This window comes from Phyllobates terribilis, unplaced genomic scaffold (genome assembly GCF_046119375.1).
Source record: "Phyllobates terribilis strain yellow unplaced genomic scaffold, ASM4611937v1 Scaffold_1__5_contigs__length_1240528914, whole genome shotgun sequence".
NCBI classification, from domain to species: domain Eukaryota; kingdom Metazoa; phylum Chordata; class Amphibia; order Anura; family Dendrobatidae; genus Phyllobates; species Phyllobates terribilis.
The window spans coordinates 922,402,967-922,424,692 of NW_027362761.1; the positions used below are offsets into that span (position 1 = coordinate 922,402,967).

At 47.0% G+C, this 21,726-nt stretch overlaps 2 protein-coding genes across 2 annotated transcripts in view; one reads left to right on the forward strand and one right to left on the reverse strand.

The window, feature by feature from the left end:
* The window catches only part of SCLT1 (sodium channel and clathrin linker 1), a 207,205-nt gene extending 199,455 nt beyond the window's left edge, over positions 1-7,750 (reverse strand). The window contains exons 1-2 of the mRNA XM_073641640.1: positions 7,612-7,750; positions 4,422-4,496 (exon numbers count right to left, since the gene is read on the reverse strand). The gene's annotated coding sequence lies outside the window, so the exon portion shown is untranslated. The remainder of the gene's footprint in view (positions 1-4,421; positions 4,497-7,611) is intronic.
* Positions 7,719-21,726, forward strand: part of CUNH4orf33 (chromosome unknown C4orf33 homolog) — a 131,578-nt gene continuing 117,570 nt past the window's right edge. The window contains exon 1 of the mRNA XM_073641666.1: positions 7,719-7,985. The gene's annotated coding sequence lies outside the window, so the exon portion shown is untranslated. The remainder of the gene's footprint in view (positions 7,986-21,726) is intronic.

Here is a 21,726-nt window from a genome sequence, read left to right on the forward strand (position 1 = left end):
CCGAAGAGTGCAGCGGATACAGAGCTAGACGAGCTCGAGGACCAAAAAGTGCAGCGGATACAGAGCTAGACGAGCTCGAGGACCACAGAGTGCAGCGGATACAGAGCTAGACGAGCTCGAAGACCAAAGAGTGCAGCGGATACAGAGCTAGACGAGCTCGAGGACCAAGGAGTGCAGCGGACGCAGAGCTAGACGAGCTCGAGGACCAAAGAGTGCAGCGGATACAGAGCTAGACGAGCTCAAGGACCAAAGAGTGCAGCGGATACAGAGCTAGACGAGCTAGAGGACCAAAGAGTACAGTTGATACAGAGCTAGACGAGCTCGAGGCTTCAAGAAAATGGCTGCCGTTTAGTTTTAGAGGGACCCTTGGGTATAAAGCACACTTTTCTGGATGCTGAACTAAGCTGAGAAATATCTGTAGCCATTAACATACTGTGTGATATTACTGCCTGATGCAACCGCAGGGCAGATGATGGAATCAGACTTAAATGGCACCTGTTACCACCTAATCTGAGAGCAGTATAATGTAGTGGCAGATCCCCTGATTCCACCGATGTGTCACTTACTGGGCTGCTTGCTGTAGTTTTGATAAAATCCCAGCATGACATTAGCACTAGATAACTAGTAAACCTGCTGTCATATAGTCCATATTTATGAGCTCAATATACCCCTGCCCCCACTAGTGATTAGTAGCTTTCTGCCTATGCAGTGTACACAACTGCCAATCAGAGGTGTGGGCGGAGTTAGAGCTCAGCATTCAAAGAACTACTAGATCTGCAGCAGAGAAAACTGCGATAATATAAAAAAATACACAGCAGCTCAGTGACACATCACTGGAATCAGGGTCTCTTTCTCTACATCATGCTGCTCTGAGATGGGGCAGCAAAACCTAGTGATAGATTCCCTTTAATCAGCATAAAGGTTTGTACATGCGAGTGGAGGCAATGGCCACAGAACAGACTGTCAGATGAGCTCTCAGTTGGATTGATCACAGAACTGTCTGCTATGTACGGTGATACACACAACCTGCAGAAGCCAAAAGAAATGGCAGGGTCAATAAAACCCTATTGTAGAAACACTTTTCAGCCACAAATGCACATCTCAAAGATGACCTACTACTACCATATTTCATATCCTTCTGATCAGGGCTGTGGAGTCGGTAAGCCAAATCTCCGACTCCATGACTCCGACTCCCTCATACATGGCTCATGTTTAAGTGATAAATTTACTGTAGCACAGATTCATCTCCACTAAAAGTCTAGACCCTTAGATCAGGAATAGGACAGACATTTATAGGACTTTATAACTTTCCCAAATTCAAACTGCATTGAACTACTGTACCCAATTTATTATATATTTTAGGAGTTGGAGTCGGTCCATTTCATACCGACTCCGACTCCACAGCCCTGCTTCTGATTTACTGGTGTCAAAGCATTAACCCCCAATAAACCTGATGCTGGTGAAATGGATTGTTTTATACCAGTAAGTTTTAAGGGGTTGTCTAATCAGAGACAACAGCCCTTAATATGCGGCTGCCGGGGTGAATAGCTAGTTGCCTTGCGTCAGGCTCCAGCACCCCCAGCAAACATCCCTTTGGTTGGTGTATTGGGTGTACCCAGGACATACGGTAATTGGGTGCAGTCCCTTTAAGGGGAAAATACCAATGATGACCATGCTGCTCGTGACCGCAGAAGATAGAATGGGTAGCAGCGATGCTGAGAAAGATGCTAAAGTGATGAAGAAGAATGTGAGGGGTGGTGTAACTACAGCAAAGAGAGGATACATGAGGGAGCTGTGACTGGAGCGCAGGGCGTCCATTCTGGACAGCTGGTTGCCATAAGCTTTGAGAGCTACAAGGTAGACCCCACTTAGGAGGGGCAGACATATAACAGCTGTCTGGGTGCAAGAGGAAGCCTGGCATGTGCCTGTAAGATGTCTGCACCCCCTGCCGTGGCTGGTCATGTCCCCCTCTTAAAGGTAATGTGTCATCAGAAATTACCTTTATTTAAAGGGAACCTGTCACCAGAAATAATGCTGGTAACTAGCACTCCCTCTGCATTGGGGCTCAGCTATCAGTCAGGGCCACAGGCGCGGTGACAGCCGCCGCTCTGTGTTCTCAGAGCGATGATTGAACCAACGTCACCCCCGAGTCCATGACTGAAACCAAATGCTATCAATCGTGAAGAATAAAGTTAATTTTCTCCCCGCTGCATTCAGATGCGTGCAGGCACCGGGCAGCATAAGAACGCTATGAACCTGCAGATTAATCGCATATCTACAGGTTAATAGCGTTATTTCTGGTGACAGGTTCCCTTTAAATCAGGTTTTTGTGTTCACAAATAACCTTGGCACAAGCTCATTAGATGCTCCATACAAAAGCTATGGTCAGTCCGTCTACTGCCGCTAATATACAAGACTTGAGTCTAGAATAGAACAAGCAGCCAGTGTCAAAACTGAAAGATTTCTAGATTTTTTAATACAGACTGTGATATGGGGGGAAAAAGCATTAACAGCATTTTTCTAAAATTTTGTTTTAACATAATGCTCTTTCACCTACAGCCCCCCCAATAAACAAAACAGGCGCTTCCTGATGCCTCTGATGACACATGCCCGAAGGGGCCGTCTATACTCAGCAGTGCAATCCAAAGGATCTGTACAAAGTACAACACTGGGATTTTTTTTTTCATTTTATCCTCCCTTTTTGCAAGAGTCATAACTTTTTTGCTGATATAGAAGTATAAAGGGCTTGTTTTTTTTACAGACGAAACTACATTCAATGTAAAGGAAAAAAATTCCAAGTGGAGGAACACAGCGTAAAAAAAAATGCAATTCCACAATAGTTTTTATGGTGTTTATTATGCTGTAAAAATAACCTCCTAACTTTCCAGGTCAGTATAATTAGAGATAGAAAAACTACATATTTTGTATTTTAAAAAAAAAAAAGTCTGGCAAACGAAAAATGCTACTGCGCGGGCGGCGGCGGCCATTTTGCTGCATGTAAATTTCACTATGGCACACAAATTACACAGTCAGTATTTAAAACAGTAGGCAGGTCACTGAAACCACAGTGACCTGTCAGAGGCCAGAGATAGGCATACATAATGAGAGCACCAGTTACAGCTCCCCCCACAGGCCGCCCCGAAGCACAGGCATATTATTATGGATGAACCGAAAATAAACATTATAAAAGAACCACAGGACGGTTTTCATCATCAAAGGTGTCATATTAATCAGTGTATTGGCACCCACCTGACAGTGTATGTAGTTTACTGAGCACAATCCTGCTGACAGCTGCGCTTTAATGCAGCAATAATGCAGGCTCAGCTCCTGAGACTACAACAAAGACCCGATGTTAGATGTACCAATGCGGGAAGAGGGCTCTTCATAATCGGTAATGTCAGATAGCGCCTGTAGTTATTAGCAATTTTTGGCTGTTCTTGAGATATTAACACTTTCGTTTACAGCTTGTTGTTTTGGATACTGACTGTCGATTTTATTGCTGTGTTTTATTAGAGATTTGCTAGCTCGGCAGTTTAAGGGCCACAAATCTCTCCTGGAAAGTGTTCAGCCTCACGAATCAAGGTTTCCATTCAGTGACAGTAAGCAGAGGAAGACTGGGCTGAGGAAGACTGTTTACACATGGCCTACATTAGCAATTTTGTCCGTCCTGCATCTGGTGGGGGCATGTGTCTTTGTTCCTCTCTGCAGTGGGCATGCCTAACACACAACCTTGCAGATAGGCTGGAGACTGGGCTTCTGGAACATTCTTCAGCAATTGTTTAAAGGGGAGGGTGTGAACACTTCTGCTCATCCAGGGGGCTGATCCCAGGAGAGGGAGAACAATAAGCTACATATTTAGTGGGGGAGTTGGTGCAGTGGCGTTGAGGGGAGAGGATCTTTTCCTGAGGTCCTGGTGCCTATGGAGATTGGTTGCCGGCTAGAGCTGGTTACAAGTGCTAAGGTTCTGGGATCTGTCGACTGGATTTGAGGGACTATCCTAAGGACTGTTGTTGCTGGCTGAAGTAGGATATATGTGCTACGGTCGTGATATCCGTTGTTTGGAGGAGCATGGACTGTCACTATAGACTATACTGGAGGGAGATACAAAACCTGTGGGCCAACAAAAAGTTGGGAGACAGTGGGTATCTCCTGGTAGAGGGTCAGTGGAAGTATTGGTCCAGGGATGGGATCTTGTGGACTGGGGACATTGCATTGTGACCATCTACCCAGACTTGCTGTAAGACCATAGATGTAAGGAATAAAAAATAGTTGTATCGTTAACCTGCCTAAGTGATTATTACAACCCACAACATTAGATCTTCACACCTTCCACTGCGACTAGACAACAGAAGTGCAGTGCTTTAAAAGCTCTTTTCTATTGAGTTTTGAAGCTGGGCAGGATTGCTGGCACGTGCTGTTACCTCCTAATCCTGGTCAGTGTCAGCGTAGGGCTTACAAGCAAGACAGCAGCAGCGGTCGGTCTCCAAGGCAACGAGCTGTGAAGAAAAGACAGGTGTTAAGATGCAGACAGTAGTACAGCATTGGCTGCCAGGGCCTGGGACAAGCATTCTGCTCCCCTTAACACATGAAGGTGAACACTCTTGTTTTGAAATATGAGAAATTCTAATGCAATTCTAGCTCTAAAATCAGACGAAATTTTAAAAACATATGTTATTAGATTTTTGTTTTTTATTACATAAAGTATAAATGTTATAACCCTAGATCTAACCCTAATTGTTTGGAAAAAAAAGTATAAAACCAGTTCATAGTAATGAATGAAGACAGTACTGACTCTCACTGTCAGTGACCAGCTGCTCATGCGGTCATCTCGGGCGCTGCTGATGGAGAGGGCTTGTCATCAGCTGCTGCATTCTGCACTTCCACTGACTTGTTTTTATTCATTACATGTGTTTGAACATGCATGTAAAAAAGTTAGAGAGCGCTTTTTAAGCTGAGCTTTGTCATTCCGGGTTTCTGCCTATGCAGAGTGTAGTATCCAGTGACAAAGTTATGTCCCCCGCTATGCTCTACGCCAGGCGGGCACTCACTGAACCTCCAAGTAATGCTTGCAGACACCAATCATGTTACATTGGGAGTTGGTGCCGGGGTAAAAATTTGCTCCCCCAGAGAATGTCCCTGGCCCAGTGCATCCATAAACAGCATGTGCCAACTCCTACTGCCACCCAGAGAAAGGCCTCATACAGCGCACTGGGCAGGGGCCACATACATGCCGCCCACCAGTCAGAGTGGCCCTATATGGTGTCAGTCAGGGGAGCCCCATAGTGATTCTACAGCAGTGCCCACACACAGCTAGCCTCCATAAGCAGAGTCTACCTCCTGTACTCAGGGGGCAGGGCACTCACCTCCTGTACTCTACTCAGTGTGCAGGCCACCCACCTTCTGTATTCAGAGTGCAGGGCACCTACCTTCCTCCTGTGTACAGGACACCCACCTGCTGTATTCAGAGTGCAGGGCACCCACCTGCTGTATTCAGGGTACCTACCTTCCTCCTGTGTACAGGACACCCACCTGCTGTATTCAGAGTGCAGGGCACCCACCTGCTGTATTCAGGGTACCTACCTTCCTCCTGTGTACAGGACACCCACCTGCTGTATTCAGAGTGCAGGGCACCCACCTGCTGTATTCAGGGTACCTACCTCCTGTACTCAGGGTGCAGGGCACCCACCTGCTGTATTCAGGGTACCTACCTTCCTCCTGTGTACAGGGCACCCACCTCCTGTACTCAGGGTACCTACCTTCCTCCTGTGTACAGGGCACCCACCTCCTGTACTCAGGGTGCAGGGCACCCACCTGCTGTATTCAGGGCACCAACCTCCCTCCTGTGTACAGGGCACCCACCTCCTGTACTCAGGGTACAGGGCACCCACCTGCTGTATTCAGGGCACCTACCTCCTGTACTCAGGGTGCAGGGCACCCACCTGCTGTATTCAGGGTACCTACCTTCCTCCTGTGTACAGGGCACCCACCTCCTGTACTCAGGGTGCAGGGCACCCAGCTGCTGTATTCAGGGTACCTACCTTCCTCCTGTGTACAGGGCACCCACCTCCTGTACTCAGGGTGCAGGGCACCCACCTGCTGTATTCAGGGTACCTACCTTCCTCCTGTGTACAGGGCACCCACCTCCTGTACTCAGGGTACAGGGCACCCACCTGCTGTATTCAGGGCACCAACCTCCCTCCTGTGTACAGGGCACCCACCTCCTGTATTCAGGGTGAAGGGCACCTACCTCCCTCCTGTGTACAGGGCACCCACCTCCTGTATTCAGGGTGAAGGGCACCTACCTCCCTCCTGTGTACAGGGCACCCACCTCCTGTACTCAGGGTACAGGGCACCCACCTGCTGTATTCAGGGCACCTACCTCCTGTACTCAGGGTGCAGGGCACCCACCTGCTGTATTCAGGGTACCTACCTTCCTGCTGTGTACAGGGCACCCACCTCCTGTACTCAGGGTGCAGGGCACCCAGCTGCTGTATTCAGGGTACCTACCTTCCTCCTGTGTACAGGGCACCCACCTCCTGTACTCAGGGTGCAGGGCACCCAGCTGCTGTATTCAGGGTACCTACCTTCCTCCTGTGTACAGGGCACCTACCTCCTGTACTCAGGGTGCAGGGCACCCAGCTGCTGTATTCAGGGTACCTACCTTCCTCCTGTGTACAGGGCACCTACCTCCTGTACTCAGGGTGCAGGGCACTCAGCTGCTGTATTCAGGGTACCTACCTTCCTCCTGTGTACAGGGCACCCACCTCCTGTACTCAGGGTGCAGGGCACCCAGCTGCTGTATTCAGGGTACCTACCTTCTTCCTGTGTACAGGGCACCCACCTCCTGTATTCAGGGTGAAGGACACCTACCTCCCTCCTGTGTACAGGGCACCCACCTCCTGTATTAAGGGTGAAGGGCACCCACCTGCTGTATTCAGGGCACCTACCTCCTGTATTAAGGGTGAAGGGCACCTACCTCCCTCCTGTGTACAGGGCACCCACCTGCAGTATTCAGGGTGCAGGTCACCTACCTCCTGTGTGCAGGGCACCCACCTGCTGTATTCAGGGTGAAGGGCACCTACCTCCCTCCTGTGTGCAGGGCACCTACCTCCTGTATTCAGGGTGCAGGGCACCTACCTCCCTCCTGTGTGCAGGGCACCTACCTCCTGTATTCAGGGTGCAGGGCACCTACCTCCCTCCTGTGTGCAGGGCACCTACCTCCTGTATTCAGGGTGCAGGGCACCTACCTCCCTCCTGTGTGCAGGGCACCCACCTCCAGTATTCAGGGTGAAGGACACCTACCTCCCTCCTGTGTACAGGGCACCTACCTCCTGTATTAAGGGTGAAGGGCACCTACCTCCCTCCTGTGTACAGGGCACCCACCTCCTGTATTCAGGGTGAAGGGCACCTACCTCCCTCCTGTGTGCAGGGCACCCACCTCCAGTATTCAGGGTGAAGGACACCTACCTCCCTCCTGTGTACAGGGCACCCACCTGATATATTCAGGGCACCTACCTCCCTCCTGTGTACAGGGCACCCACCTGATGTATTCAGGGCACCTACCTCCCTCCTGTGTACAGGGCACCCACCTGATGTATTCAGGGCACCTACCTCCCTCCCCGGTACAGAGGCTCTGTCAGACAATCCGGTAACTGAACCGCTCTGGAAACCGGAAGCGCTCGTCTCCTTGGTAACCACAAGCTTCCCTGCAGTAACAGCCAATCGAACCAACTGTTTTGAAACAACCAATCACATCGCTGCTCCTGCTGTGAGCGCTTCACTTCTCATGTCGGAGATAAGCGTGATCAGCCGCTCCTGTCGGCGACATAGGGTGTGTGTGTGAGGCCGGTGTCCTGTGATCTGACAGGAGCTGATGAGCGGTGTCTCGGGGACCCTCAGCCCGGTGCCTGTCCTGCCGCGTCACCAGCCTGCTGAACTAGGAAGTGGCAGAGCCTCCTGACGGGAACTGCAGCGGCTCCTGTGAGGTACGGTCAGACAGCGCGGTACCGGGTCCCGGGGCCGCACTGAGGCCGGGAATAGACAGAAATGTATCAGGGCTGGGCTTTATCACGTGCTGGACATTTATATGGGAAACCCACCTATAGTCCTGTAGTGGGGCCACTAATAATGTGTATCACCCCCTTCAGCTCACCATTAACTGAATACCGACCCCCCCCCAAATCAGACCCCTATCTAAATACAGACCCCTACCTAATTACAGATAACAAACCTGAGCCCCAGCCTAAAGAGACCCCAGTCCAGACCCTCTACCTAAGTACAGACCCCTACTTGTATACAGACCCCCTAACCTGGCAGAATAAGCCATCCTGTGTGTATACAGTACTGGGCAAAGGCTTGTGTGCATAAAATGCTATGAAGTAAAGTAAGAACGCTTTCATAAATAAGTGTTAATAGATTTTTTTTTTTATTAATTAACAAAATACAAAGTGAATGAAGAAAAGAGAAAGCTAAATCCCATCTCTATCCGGTGGGACCACCCCTTACCTCCAAATCAGCATCAGATCCTCTAGACCAGGGATGTCAAACTCAAGCACACAGAAGGCCAAAATAAAAAAACTTGGACCAAGTCATGGACCAACCAGTATACAGAATACTGGGCCACACATAGTCCTCCATACAGAATACTGGGCCCCACATAGTCCTCCATGCAGAATACTGGGCCCCACATAGTCCTCCATGCAGAATACTGGGCCCCACATAGTCCTCCATGCAGAATACTGGGCCCCACATAGTCCTCCATGCAGAATACTGGGCCCCACATAGTCCTCCATGCAGAATACTGGGCCCCACATAGTCCTCCATGCAGAATACTGGGCCCCACATAGTCCTCCATGCAGAATACTGGGCCCCACATAGTCCTCCATGCAGAATACTGGGCCCCACATAGTCCTCCATGCAGAATACTGGGCCCCACATAGTCCTCCATGCAGAATACTGGGCCCCACATAGTCCTCCATGCAGAATACTTGGCCCCACATAGTCCTCCATGCAGAATACTGGGCCCCACATAGTCCTCCATGCAGAATACTGGGCCCCACATAGTCCTCCATGCAGAATACTGGGCCCCACATAGTCCTCCATGCAGAATACTGGGCCCCACATAGTCCTCCATGCAGAATACTGGGCCCCACATAGTCCTCCATGCAGAATACGGGGCCCCACCTAGTCCTCCATACAGAATACTGGGCCCCACCTAGTCCTCCATACAGAATACTGGGCCCCACCTAGTCCTCCATACAGAATACTGGGCCCCACCTAGTCCTCCATACAGAATACGGGGCCCCACCTAGTCCTCCATACAGAATACTGGGCCCCACATAGTCCTCCATACAGAATACTGGGCCCCACATAGTCCTCCATACAGAATACTGGGCCCCACATAGTCCTCCATACAGAATACTGGGCCCCACATAGTCCTCCATACAGAATACTGGGCCCCACATAGTCCTCCATGCAGAATACTGGGCCCCACATAGTCCTCCATACAGAATACTGGGCCCCACATAGTCCTCCATACAGAATACTGGGCCCCACATAGTCCTCCATACAGAATACTGGGCCCCACATAGTCCTCCATACAGAATACTGGGCCCCACATAGTCCTCCATACAGAATACTGGGCCCCACATAGTCCTCCATACAGAATACTGGGCCCCACATAGTCCTCCATACAGTATAATGGGCCCCACATAGTCCTCCATACAGTATAATGGGCCCCACATAGTCCTCCATACAGAATACTGGGCCCCACGTAGTCCTCCATACAGAATACTGGGCCCCACGTAGTCCTCCATACAGAATACTGGGCCCCACGTAGTCCTCCATGCAGAATACTGGGCCCCACGTAGTCCTCCATGCAGAATACTGGGCCCCACGTAGTCCTCCATGCAGAATACTGGGCCCCACGTAGTCCTCCATGCAGAATACTGGGCCCCACGTAGTCCTCCATGCAGAATACTGGGCCCCACGTAGTCCTCCATGCAGAATACTGGGCCCCACGTAGTCCTCCATGTAGAATACTGGGCCCCACGTAGTCCTCCATGTAGAATACTGGGCCCCACGTAGTCCTCCATGCAGAATACTGGGGCCCCACGTAGTCCTCCATGCAGAATACTGGGGCCCCACATAGAAGTGGTGGTTCTGGTGTCGTGGGCCAAATATAATCCCCCCGTGGGCCAGAGTTTGACATGTATACCCTAGGTACACTTGTACACAGTTTATGAAGGAACTTGGCAGGAGGTTGTTCCAAACATCTCGGCTAATAACCGCATATTTCTATGGATGGAGGCTTCTGCAAATCCTTTTTTCTCTTCACGTAATTCCAGACAGACTTGACTATGTAGAGATCAGGGCTCTGTGGAGCCATATCATCACTTCCAAGTGTCTTTGTTGTTCTTTGGCCCCCTTCATATGTCCATTTGTCCAGTACATGTGGCGTCTGTTTTCACACTTACAGGAGACACTTACACATGCACACCCTTTATAATCTATGGGGCTGCTCACATGTCTCATGTTTTCACATGGACAGTGTGTCTATGTGACACACAAGAGGACATGTCCATTTTTTCCAGCAACACAGATGACAATGCGTACCACTTGCACACAGATGACATAATGTGTGCCGTCTGTGTAACACGGACCGGAATAGAATACAGAATAGAAATTACAGATTTTTAGGTGTTAGATGGGCAAAGAGATAGATATCTGTGAGATATATAATTAGTGTAGTGTGTGTAGTTTACTGTGCATGGATTAACCTAATAAATGAAAAAAAAATGAAGTGGGACCCCCTATTTTTGTTAACCAGCAAAGGTAAAGCAGACAGCTCTGAGCAGATATTATCAGGCTGGGAAGGTCCCTGGTTATTGGGTCCTTCCCAGCCTAAAAATACCAGCCCTCAGTCACCCCAGAAGTGGCGAATCACATGAGATGCTCCAATTCTGGCTCTTTGTCTTTGCTTTTCCCGATTGCCCTGGTGCGGGGGTAATGGGGCTTGGGGTTGATGACAGCTGTGAATTGTTCAAAAACACAGCTGGCATTAAGCCCTGGTGTTAAAAATAGAGAGGTGTCTATCAGACACCCCCATTATTAACCCAGTAATAAAAAGTAAAAAACACACAAAAATACTTTATTCAAATAAACACTCCCGACACGAGAGCCATGACTGGGCAGTCAATTTACAGGGCGATAGTCTGTTCAGAAATGACCGTACAAACAAGCGAGGGGGGGGGGTGTTTATATGTAAAATCATCCTTAAAACCCGTCTTGTGTGAGAATATATGTGAATCTAATGGAAATGTAGAGTCCCTGTGGGTGGAGATAAGGGGAAGGGGATAAAATAATAAATTACTGATAGGGGTTTGTTATAAGTCTCCAAAAATAATGGAAGCAGCGGAGAATATCCTCATAAAGGAAATAGATGAAGCAGCTACTAAAGGAGAAGTCATTATTATGGGAGACTTCAACTACCCTGAAATACATTGGGGGACAGAAACCTGTAGTTCAAGCAAAGGTAATAGGTTTTTGACAACTTTGAGAGACAATTACCTTTCACAACTGGTTCAGGACCCAACAAGAAGGGGGGCACTGCTAGACCTAATATTAACCAACAGGCCAGACCGCATATCAAATATACGAGTTGGGGGTCACTTGGGTAATAGTGATCACAAAATAATACGTTTTCATGTAACCTTTAATAAGATGTGTAGTAGAGGGGTTACAAGGACACTAAACTTCAGGAAGGCAAATTTCCAATGGTTGAGAGATGATCTTGGTGCAATAAACTGGGACGATATCCTGAGACATAAAACTACACAAAGCAAATGGGAGACATTTATTAGCATGCTGAATAGGACCTGTGCACAATATATACCCTATGGGAATAAATATGCTAGAAATAGGAGGAAACCACTATACCTAAATAGAGCTGTAAGGGGCGAAATAAGTGACAAAAACTAAAGCAAGTAGGTAGTGATGAGGCATTAAATAAATATAGAAAATTAAATAAATTCTGTAAAAACCAAATCAGGGCAACAAAGATTGAGACAGAGAGACTCATTGCCAGAGAAACTAAAAATAATCTCAAAATATTCTTTAACTGCATAAATAGTAAAAAACTAAAAAATGATAGTGTTTACCCCCTTAAAAATAGTCTGGGTGAAATGGTGGATGAGGATGAGGAAAAAGCCAATATGTTAAATGATTTTTCAACAGTATTTGCACAAGAAAATCGCATGACAGAAAACATGATTAGTGATAACAAAAATTCTCCATTAAATGTCACTTGCTTAACCCAGCAGGAAGAACGGCGGCGTCTAAAAATCACTAAAGTTGACAAATCCCCGGGCCCGGATGGGATACACCCGCGAGTACTGCAGGAATTAAGTAACGTCATAGATAGACCATTATTTTTAATCTTCCATAATAACAGGGTCTGTACCACAGGACTGGCGTATAGCAAATGTGGTGCCAATATTCAAAAAGGGGACAAAAACTGAACTTGGAAATTATAGGCCGGTAAGCTTAACCTCTACTGTGGGTAAAATCCTGGAGGGTTTCCTAAGAGATGCTATAATAGAGTATCTGAAGAAGAATAACCTCATGACCCAATATCAACATGGGTTTACAAGGGACCGTTCCTGTCAAACTAATCTGATCAGTTTTTATGAGGAGGCAAGTTCTGAACTGGACCAAGGAAATGCAGTGGATGTTGTGTATATGGACTTTTCAAAAGCTTTTGATACGGTTCCACACAAAAAGGTTGATACATAAAATGAGAACAATGGGGATAGGGGAAAATATTTGTAAGTGGGTTAAGAATTGGCTCAGTGATAGGAAACAAAGGGTGGTTATTAATGGAAAACACTCAGACTGGGACTCAGTTAACAGTGGGGTACCACAGGGGTCAGTATTGGGCCCCCTTCTTTTTAACATATTTATTAATGACCTTGTAGGGGGCATACAGAGTAATATTTCAATATTTGCAGATGACACTAAACTCTGCAGGGTAATCAATACAGAGGAGGGTAATTTTATATTACAGGAGGATCTATGTAAACTAGAAGCTTGGGCTGATAAATGGCAAATGAGCTTTAATGGGGATAAATATAAGGTTATGCACTTTGGCAGAGGAAATAAAATGTATAATTATATGCTTAATTGTAAAACACTGGGAAAAACTGTCACTGAAAAAGACATGCATGTATTGGTGGACGACAAGCTCACGTTTGGTGGTCAGTGTCAGGCAGCTGCTGCAAAGGCAAATAGAATAATGGGATGCATTAAAAGAGGCATAGATGCTCATGAAGAGAACATAATTTTACCTCTATACAAGTCATTAGTGCGACCACACTTAGAATACTGTGTACAGTTCTGGTCTCCGGTGTACGAGAAAGACATAGCTGAACTGGAGCGGGTGCAGAGAAGAGCGACCAAGGTTATTAGAGGACTGGGGGTCTGCAATACCAAGACAGGTTATTACACTTGGGGTTATTTACTGTGGAAAAACGAAGGCTTAGGGGTGATCTTATTACTATGTACAAGTATATGAGGGGACAGTACAAAGACCTTTCTACTAATCTTTTTACTCTGAGGCCTGAGACGGGGACAAGGGGGCATCTTCTACGTCTGGAGGAAAGAAGGTTTAATCATAATCACAGACGGGTATTCTTTACTGTAAGAGCAGTGAGACTATGGAACTCTCTGCCCCATGATGTTGTAATGAGTGATTCACTATTAAAATTTAAGAAGGGCGTGAATGCCTTTCTTGAAAAGTATAATATTACAGGTTATATATACTAGATTCCTTGATAGGGCGTTGATCCAGGGAGCTAGTCTGATTGTCGTATGGAGTCGGAAAGGAATGTTTTTCCCCAATGTGGAGCTTAGTGTTTGCCACATGTGTTTTTTTTTTGCCTTCCTCTGGATCAACATGTTAGGCTATGGGTTGAACTAGATGGACTTAGTCTTCCTTCAACCTTAAAAACTATGTTACTTTCCCTGGTTCACTAATTTATTGCAAAAAAAAATCCCATGCTGGTCCACCGAATCAGACATAGTCCATTGAATCCTCCGTGCTATGGAGCCTCTTATGCAAACGGCCACTGCCGGGGTCATGCTGCGCGAGACCCGGTGGCTCTGAACATTGGTGACATCAGTAACGTTACTGCTCATCAGAGTAGCCGGATCTTTTTTTTTTTTTTTTTATAAAGTGGTGAAAGTGTTTGGGGAGTGTTTATTTGAATAAAGTATTTTTTTGTGTGTTTTTTATTTTTGAACTTAGTGCAGCAGGTGAAAAACATCTCATCTTATTTCACTTCGAAGTTGGAAGATGTCCAGCAGTGCCATGAGCTCAGAACTGGCAGCAACTAGAGGGACCCGGTCAAAACTTTAATTATTTCCCTGTAAGGCTATGTGCCCACGATGCAGAAATGCTCTGGATTTTTCCTAAGCGTTTCTGCATCTCCTGGCAGAAAAAACACATGCGGATTGTGCATGCGTTTTTTCAGCCAGAGACAAGCGTTTATCACGCGTTTTGCACATGCGATTTCTGCATGCGGGTTGTCAAGCGCTTTCCAAACGATTTTAGCATCACTTGGAAAGTGCTTGACAACTTGGTCACACTATATAAATCCATGCAACCGGCATGGATTTTATATAGTGTGACCAATTTAGTTAAAAAAAATAATAAAAATGGTAAAAAAAACAAACAAAAAAAACATTATACTCACCTTCCAATGGCCCCCGGTCTCCTTATCCGATGCGTCTGTTCTCCCCGGGGTCTCGTGGTGATGTAAAAGGACCTTCCATGACGTCATTTAGTCATGTGACAGGTCACATGACCGCCGACATCAGCGGTCGCGTGACCCGTCATATGACTAAATGACGTCATGGAAGGTCCTTTTAGACCATCGCAAGCCGCCGGGAGCCAGGACGCATCGGATAAGGACACCGGGGACCATCAGAAGATGAGTATAAGGTTTTTTTCATTTTAAATTCTTTTTTTTACAGGTACTATGGTACCCGGGTCTGTAGTAGCGTCTCCTCTTCTCCAGACCCCGGTACCATCCGCACATTGAATCGCTTAATATCCGCATGTGTACATGTAATCATGCGGATATTAAGCGATTCAATGCAAGTCAATGGCAGCAAAAAACGCTGCGATTATGCAAAATAATTGGTAGTGCTGCGGATTTTTCCGCAATGATAATCCACAGCACATGCGGATTATCTTTGGGGAACATGGCAGACCTTCTACCAAGCTTTTTTTAAGTGTTTCTGCGGCGGAATTGCCGCTGCGGAAACACTTAAAAAACGCATCGTGGGCACACAGCCTTACAAAAGGCATTTTGTTGGCCAAAGAGTTGGAGGGTGGTACAAAGTGTGTCTGCAGGCAACCGTGAGGCATGGGGGGGCTCAAAATCTATAAGTTTGGGCTGTGTTTTGCTGAGTCACTTCTCACAGACAAGCCGTGAGTCGGGATAATCGAGGAGTCCAAGGTCAATAGCTAGGAGGGTACGTCATAAACAGGGAAGAGACAAAGTCGTAGTCAGGTAACGGTCTGGGGTCAAAATACCAGGGAGATAGCGGATCAGAGAAAAGGGGTTAAACAGATGGAGGGTCAGAACGAGGTCCAAGATCAAACATCGATAGATCAATAAGCAATATACAAGGCACAGAGTAAACCAGCCACACTTAGCTGAAGTTACGGCTGACAGCTATCTGGGACTGCCAGCTTATTTAAATAGCTGAGCAATAATGGGAACTCTGAGCACCTGACGAGAGCTCAGCACTTCCCGGTCTCAGATTGGACGGCCGAGCTGTCAATCAAAATACAGACAGCTCAGCACGGCCCTGCAACAGACTGGACTCATGAGCTGTCAGTCGCTGCACAGACAGCGCTGCACTGAGGGGTGGAATCGTTACAGGCTGCATTTCAGTAGTTGGAGCTGGGGATTTGGTCAGGATTAAGGCTATGTGCCCATGATGCAGAAATGCTCCGGATTTTTTCCTGAGCTGTGTGCCCACGATGCGTTTTTTAAGCATTTCCACAGCGGCAAAAACGCTGCAGAAATGCTTAAAAAACGCATGGTAGAAGGCCTGCCATGTTCCCCAATGATAATCCGCATGTGTTGTGCACATGCTGCGGAAATTTCCGCTGCAAATTATCATTGCGGAATAAAACGCAGCACTACCAATTATTTTGCAGAAGCGCTGCAGAAACTGTAAAAAAAAGAATAAAATAAAAAATAAATATATACTTACCTTCTGGCGGCCCCCGCTCTCCTTCTTTTCACTTGCCGGCAGTTCGCGATGGACTGAAGGACCTGCGCTGACGTCATAGTCATGTGACGGGTCACGCGATGCTGACATCGGCAGGTCCTTCAGTGTAATGCGATCTGCCGGCAGCCAGGACCGAGCGAAGCAAGACTGCGGGGGCAATCGGAAGGTAAGTATAGATTTATTTTTTATTTTTTGACATTCTCTCGGGTCACACTATATAAATACATGCCGGTTGCATGGATTTATATAGTGTGACCAAGTTGACAAGCACTTTCCAAGTGATGCTAAAATCGCTTGTCAACCCACATGCGGAAATGCATGTGAAGAACGCTTCACATCCGCATGTCCCTGGCAGGAAAAACGCATGTACAATCCGCATGTAAAATCCGTATGCTTTTTTTCCTGCCAGGGAGATGCAGAAATGCTCAGGAAAAAATCCTGAGCATTTCTGCATCGTGGGCACATAGCCTTAGCCTACAAATTTAAAGGACAGGTAGGATCCAGCACTAACTAAAAACAGCCTTGGGCTGATGGGACGAGTGCTCAGTCAGAAATGGAGCCAGTCAAGAATTAACTGTGAGCCGCCGGCTTTCAGTCATGAAGGCGGGTCGGTGACCAATGTCACCACTCAGTACATAGTGAGCAGCAGCTATATTCATGCCTCGGCACTTGGATAGACAGTAAACTGTGTACTTGTGCACTGCAGAGCCAGCTGTCTAGGTGCTGTGGTGTGCTCTCAGCATAGTGAGCGATGACTATAGATGCTTCGGTACGACTGAAGGCTGGTGGCTCCTAGGAGGAATAAAGTTAATTTCTCTCAGGTGCTGCACTTTCAGTACAGCAGCTGGGCACCTTCATAATGCTATTAACCTGCAGATAACCCTATAGCTGCATGTTAATAGCTCATCTGATATAATTCCCTTTCAAGGGAATCTTTTAGTAGGTTTTTGCTATGTAATCTAAGGACAGCATGAGGTAGGGGTTAAAACACAGAATTCAACGATGTGTCACATGTCCGGCTATGTGCTGTTGTTTACTTAGGCCATGGGTGGGGAACCTCAGGCCTTAGGGCCATTTACAGCCCTCGAAGACCTTTTTTCCGACCTCTGGGCAGATTCCTGGGGACCACAGTGCTTGGGCCGGCAGCTGTGTGTTGATGGCAACCGGACCATTAATTGCTTCTTGCTCTGTGAGCACGCACACGCAGTGTTCCCTACTGAAAGCTGAGGCACGAGCAATGGAAGATTACGTCCTGACACCAGTGTCAGCGTCAGGATGTACTTTGTGGGCGGATTTAGTGTGCGATTTGTATGGCCCCCGAAGGATGGAATAAATATCCAAAAGGGCCTTGGCAGAAAGAAGGTTCCTCACTCCTGACTTAGACTGAAGGTTTTACCACCTTGTGATTACCATTACTGTGACTGCTGCTTGTCTGACTCCTCTCCCTCTTCTGATAAGCAGCTCACTGTCTGTGGACAATGTACAACCCCTGGCAAAAATTATGGAATCACCGGGCTCGAAGGATGTTCATTCAGTTGTTTAATGTTGTTGAAAAAAAGCAGATCACAGACATGGCACAAAACTAAAGTCATTTCAAATGGCAACTTTAGGGCTTTAAGAAACACTGAAAGAAATCAAGATTAAAAATGTGGTACTCAGTAAGGCTAATTTTTTTCAGACCAAGCAGAGGGAAAAAATTATGGAATCACTCAATTCTGAGGAAAAAATTATGGAATCATGAAAAACAAGCACACAAAAGAACACTCCAATACATCACTAGTATTTTGTTGCACCACCTCTGGCTTTAATAACAGCTTTCAGTCTCTGAGGCATGGACTTAATGAGTGACAAACAGTACTCTTCTTCAATCTAGCTCCAACTTTCTCTGATTGCTGTTGCCAGATCAGCTTTGCAGGTTGGAGCCTTGTCATGGACCATTTTCTTCAACTTCCACCAAAGATTTTCAATTGGATTGAGATCCGGACTATTTGCAGGCTATGACATTGACCTTATGTGTCTTCTTTCAAGGAATGTTTTCACAGTTTTTGCTCTATGGCAGGATGCATTATCATCTTAAAAAATGATGTCGTCATCATCATCCACAAACATCCTTTCAATTGATGGGATAAGAAAACTGTCCAAAATATCAATGTAAACTTGGGCATTTATTGAAGATGTAATGACAGCCATCTCCCCAGTGCCTTTACCTGACATGTAGCCCCATATCATCAATGACTGTGGAAATGTGCATGTTCTCTTCATGCAGTCATCTATATAAATCTCACTGGAATGACACCAAACAAAAGTTCCGGCATCATCACCTTGCCCAATGCAGATTCACGATTCATCACTGAATATGACTTTCATCCAATCATCCACAGTTGGTGCAACAGCTCTCCAAGGTGTTATCACTCCTTTTTAGATGCAGACTAACGAGCAGATCTAATTTGATGCAGGTGTTAGTTTTGGAAATGAAAATTTACAGGGTGATTCCATAATTTTTTCCCTCTGCTTGGTCTGAAAAAAATTAGCCTTACTGAATACCACATTTTTTATCTTTATTTCTTTTAGTGTTTCTTAAAGCCCTACAGTTGCCATTTGAAATGACTTTAGCTTTGTGCCATGTCTGTGATCTGTTTTTTTTACAACAACATTAAACAACTGAATGAACATCCTCCGAGCCCGGTGATTCCATCATTTTTGCCAGGGGTTGTACATACGGAGCCTGGTGTGGGTGGTGTTAGCTTTCTGAGCTCTGCTGCATTGCTAAATCTACAAATTGTGTCAGAACCGCTGCATTCAGTAAACTAAGTGATACATCGTTGGAATCGTGGTCTGTTTCTCTACATTATGCTGCTCTCCGATAATGTAGCAAAAACCTGCTGACAGATTCCCTTCAAATATTTCACCCAGCGAATAAGCGTTCACGTCAGTCAGCCAGTGTAAATGCAGGCTGAGGCTTCATTCAGATGTCTGATTTTTTTTACTTACGAGAAAAACAGACTGACTCTTTTTGTTTGTGGTCTAAGTGTCGTCAGTTTTTCTCATACGTGAAGAGAAAAAAGTTTCTCCTCCTTATCCTTTCTGACAGTCATTTGAGTGCGGTCTGATTTTTTTCATGGACCCATAGTCTTGCATTGCCAATTTTGATCCGATCCTTGAATCGAGATCGGACTTGTCTCCTCAATTTTCCATAGACCATTTGGTCCGCAGAAAATCATGGACATATGAATGTAGAATTGTATGAATTGTAGACACAAGTGCCATTCGTGAAAACCACAGATAGCACTCGTACATGAAAAACTGATGTCTGAATGAGGCCTTAGAGAGCTCAGCACATCTGTTTCCTTATGCTGCTCCTCACTCCTCTTTCCTGCTCGCCTCTCCATAGAATATAATGGAAGGTGCAACCTGACGCCTCACTGTTCTGGAAGTACTACTTGTTTTATGCCAGACTGAGTTGAACTGTTTTTTTTTTTATAGAGTGAATTGTGAGTTCAGGAAGCAGGGGGGATGGGACAAGTGGCTAGTAAGTGGAGAAAGAAGCAGTTTTCACTAAGATACATTACAAAGTTTATTATACCAGCCTGTACCATTGACTTATATTATTATTATTATATAGTTTGTTTAAGGCCTCTTTCACAAGTTCTTTTTTCGAGTACGTGTGCTGTACGTTCCCACACGTACCGGAGACACTGACACACGTAGACCCATTCATATCAATAGGTCTGTGCGCATGTCAGTGTGTTTTCACGGACCGTGTGTCCGTGTGCAAAACATGCTGACATGTCTTTTTTTACCCGCAGCATGAGTCGCAAAATGTCCACACAGATGACATCTGTGTCATCAGTGTGACACGCACTGGTGCCTATGAATCAGCGCTACAGTTATCTGTCACTGGCGCCGGGTGATGCAGTCATCTGTCATCATTGTCCCCCTGCCGGCGCTGCGATCAGCACCAGCAGGGAACAATGTTGAGAGTAGTATTCTGCTCCTGCTGTGTCCAAAACTTGTTAAAATAAGAATAAAATAAAGTCCGTATACTCATCTGTCCTAAGTGTCCCCCGCTGTAACCCATCTGACCACACACTTTGAGGAGCCTGAGAGAATGACTTGCTACAGTGAGCGGGCCCTTGACCTTCGCTAAGTGACGCGCCCCCTGGGCCGTGGGGTTCCCAGTGCCGGGCCGGTAGATGCTGGGGGAATGTCAGTGGCGGTGACCCGGTCCATGACCCAGGGCGGTCAATAAAAGGGGTTATGTATAGGGGATTTATAGAGTTTGTGACACCACCTGTGGAATGCGGCTAAAGGGAGCCGCCGCTGCGGAGCAGTCCTCTGAAGCTGATGTTACTGCAGCAGGGATGGTGTGGCTCTCCACAGGAAGAGCTAGCTCCAGGGCAGTGCAGTGTAGAAGATGTTGCCGGTTGTGCTGGGCAGGGGTTGATGGCGCAGCAAGAAACACCGAGACAAGGAAGTGCAGTCCTAGGGTCTTTACTGGTGCTGATTAGACAAGCCGGGACTAGGGTACTGGCTAGAAGTGGAAGTCCGGGCAGCCTGGAAGCAAGTAAAGAATCCTCCTTGGTGAAGTTGGAGGCCTTCCCTTTCCACTAAACTCTTTGGCCCTGCTACTTGTAGCGATGCGGTGGCCCTCGTCCCTGAGTGCGGCGTGTCTGTGCTCACCCGTATGGCAGGCAGCTCGGGCCTTGCTGTTGCGTCTCTCCCTCGTGGCGGTGCTGGACCCTGCGGTGCTGCTGAGCCTCCAGGCGTCTGATGGGGCCAGGAGACCTGCAATCTCCTGCCCTCCGGTTTCTACTGCTGGGCCTTTCGGTGCCCCACAGTCTCGGACTCCGGTGTCCAGTTCTTCTGTGTCTCTCTGGGGTGAGCTGCCGCGCAGCTCCAGTCCCCAGCTCCTTTCTCCTCGACGTCCTCTCTTCAACTTCTCACACTAAGACTAACTAACCCCACCCCCAGATCCCAGTTGCCAAGGGGAGTGGCTCCCCTTGCTGGTCTGGAGCCAGGAAAGTGTTACCTGACTAGGGGATCCCCACTTGCTTCCAGGCATGGCATTACCTCTTTTGAGGGAGGCAGTGTCACTGTGGCAACCGGACCCCTGGGGTGCCACATTCCTCCCTAGCTAACTTCAGTACTCCCGGACTGAGGATTCTTTTCAAAATTAACAATAACAATTCACATTATAAGATTATGAATTTAACATTTCTTGAACGTTACTGGTTATCAAAACATTATAAAACACTGTTAATAACATTCTTCTTTAGTCAGGTGCAATTTTTAGCAACATGAGGGACCCGTCCGAAAACCCTCAACGTAGGCCCTGGGCGTGGCTGCAGGGCATAGATGATCCAGGTGTTGGACCACGTCTTCGGCCACACAACGCGTTTTTGTTCTGAGGTCATTTGTTGTAAT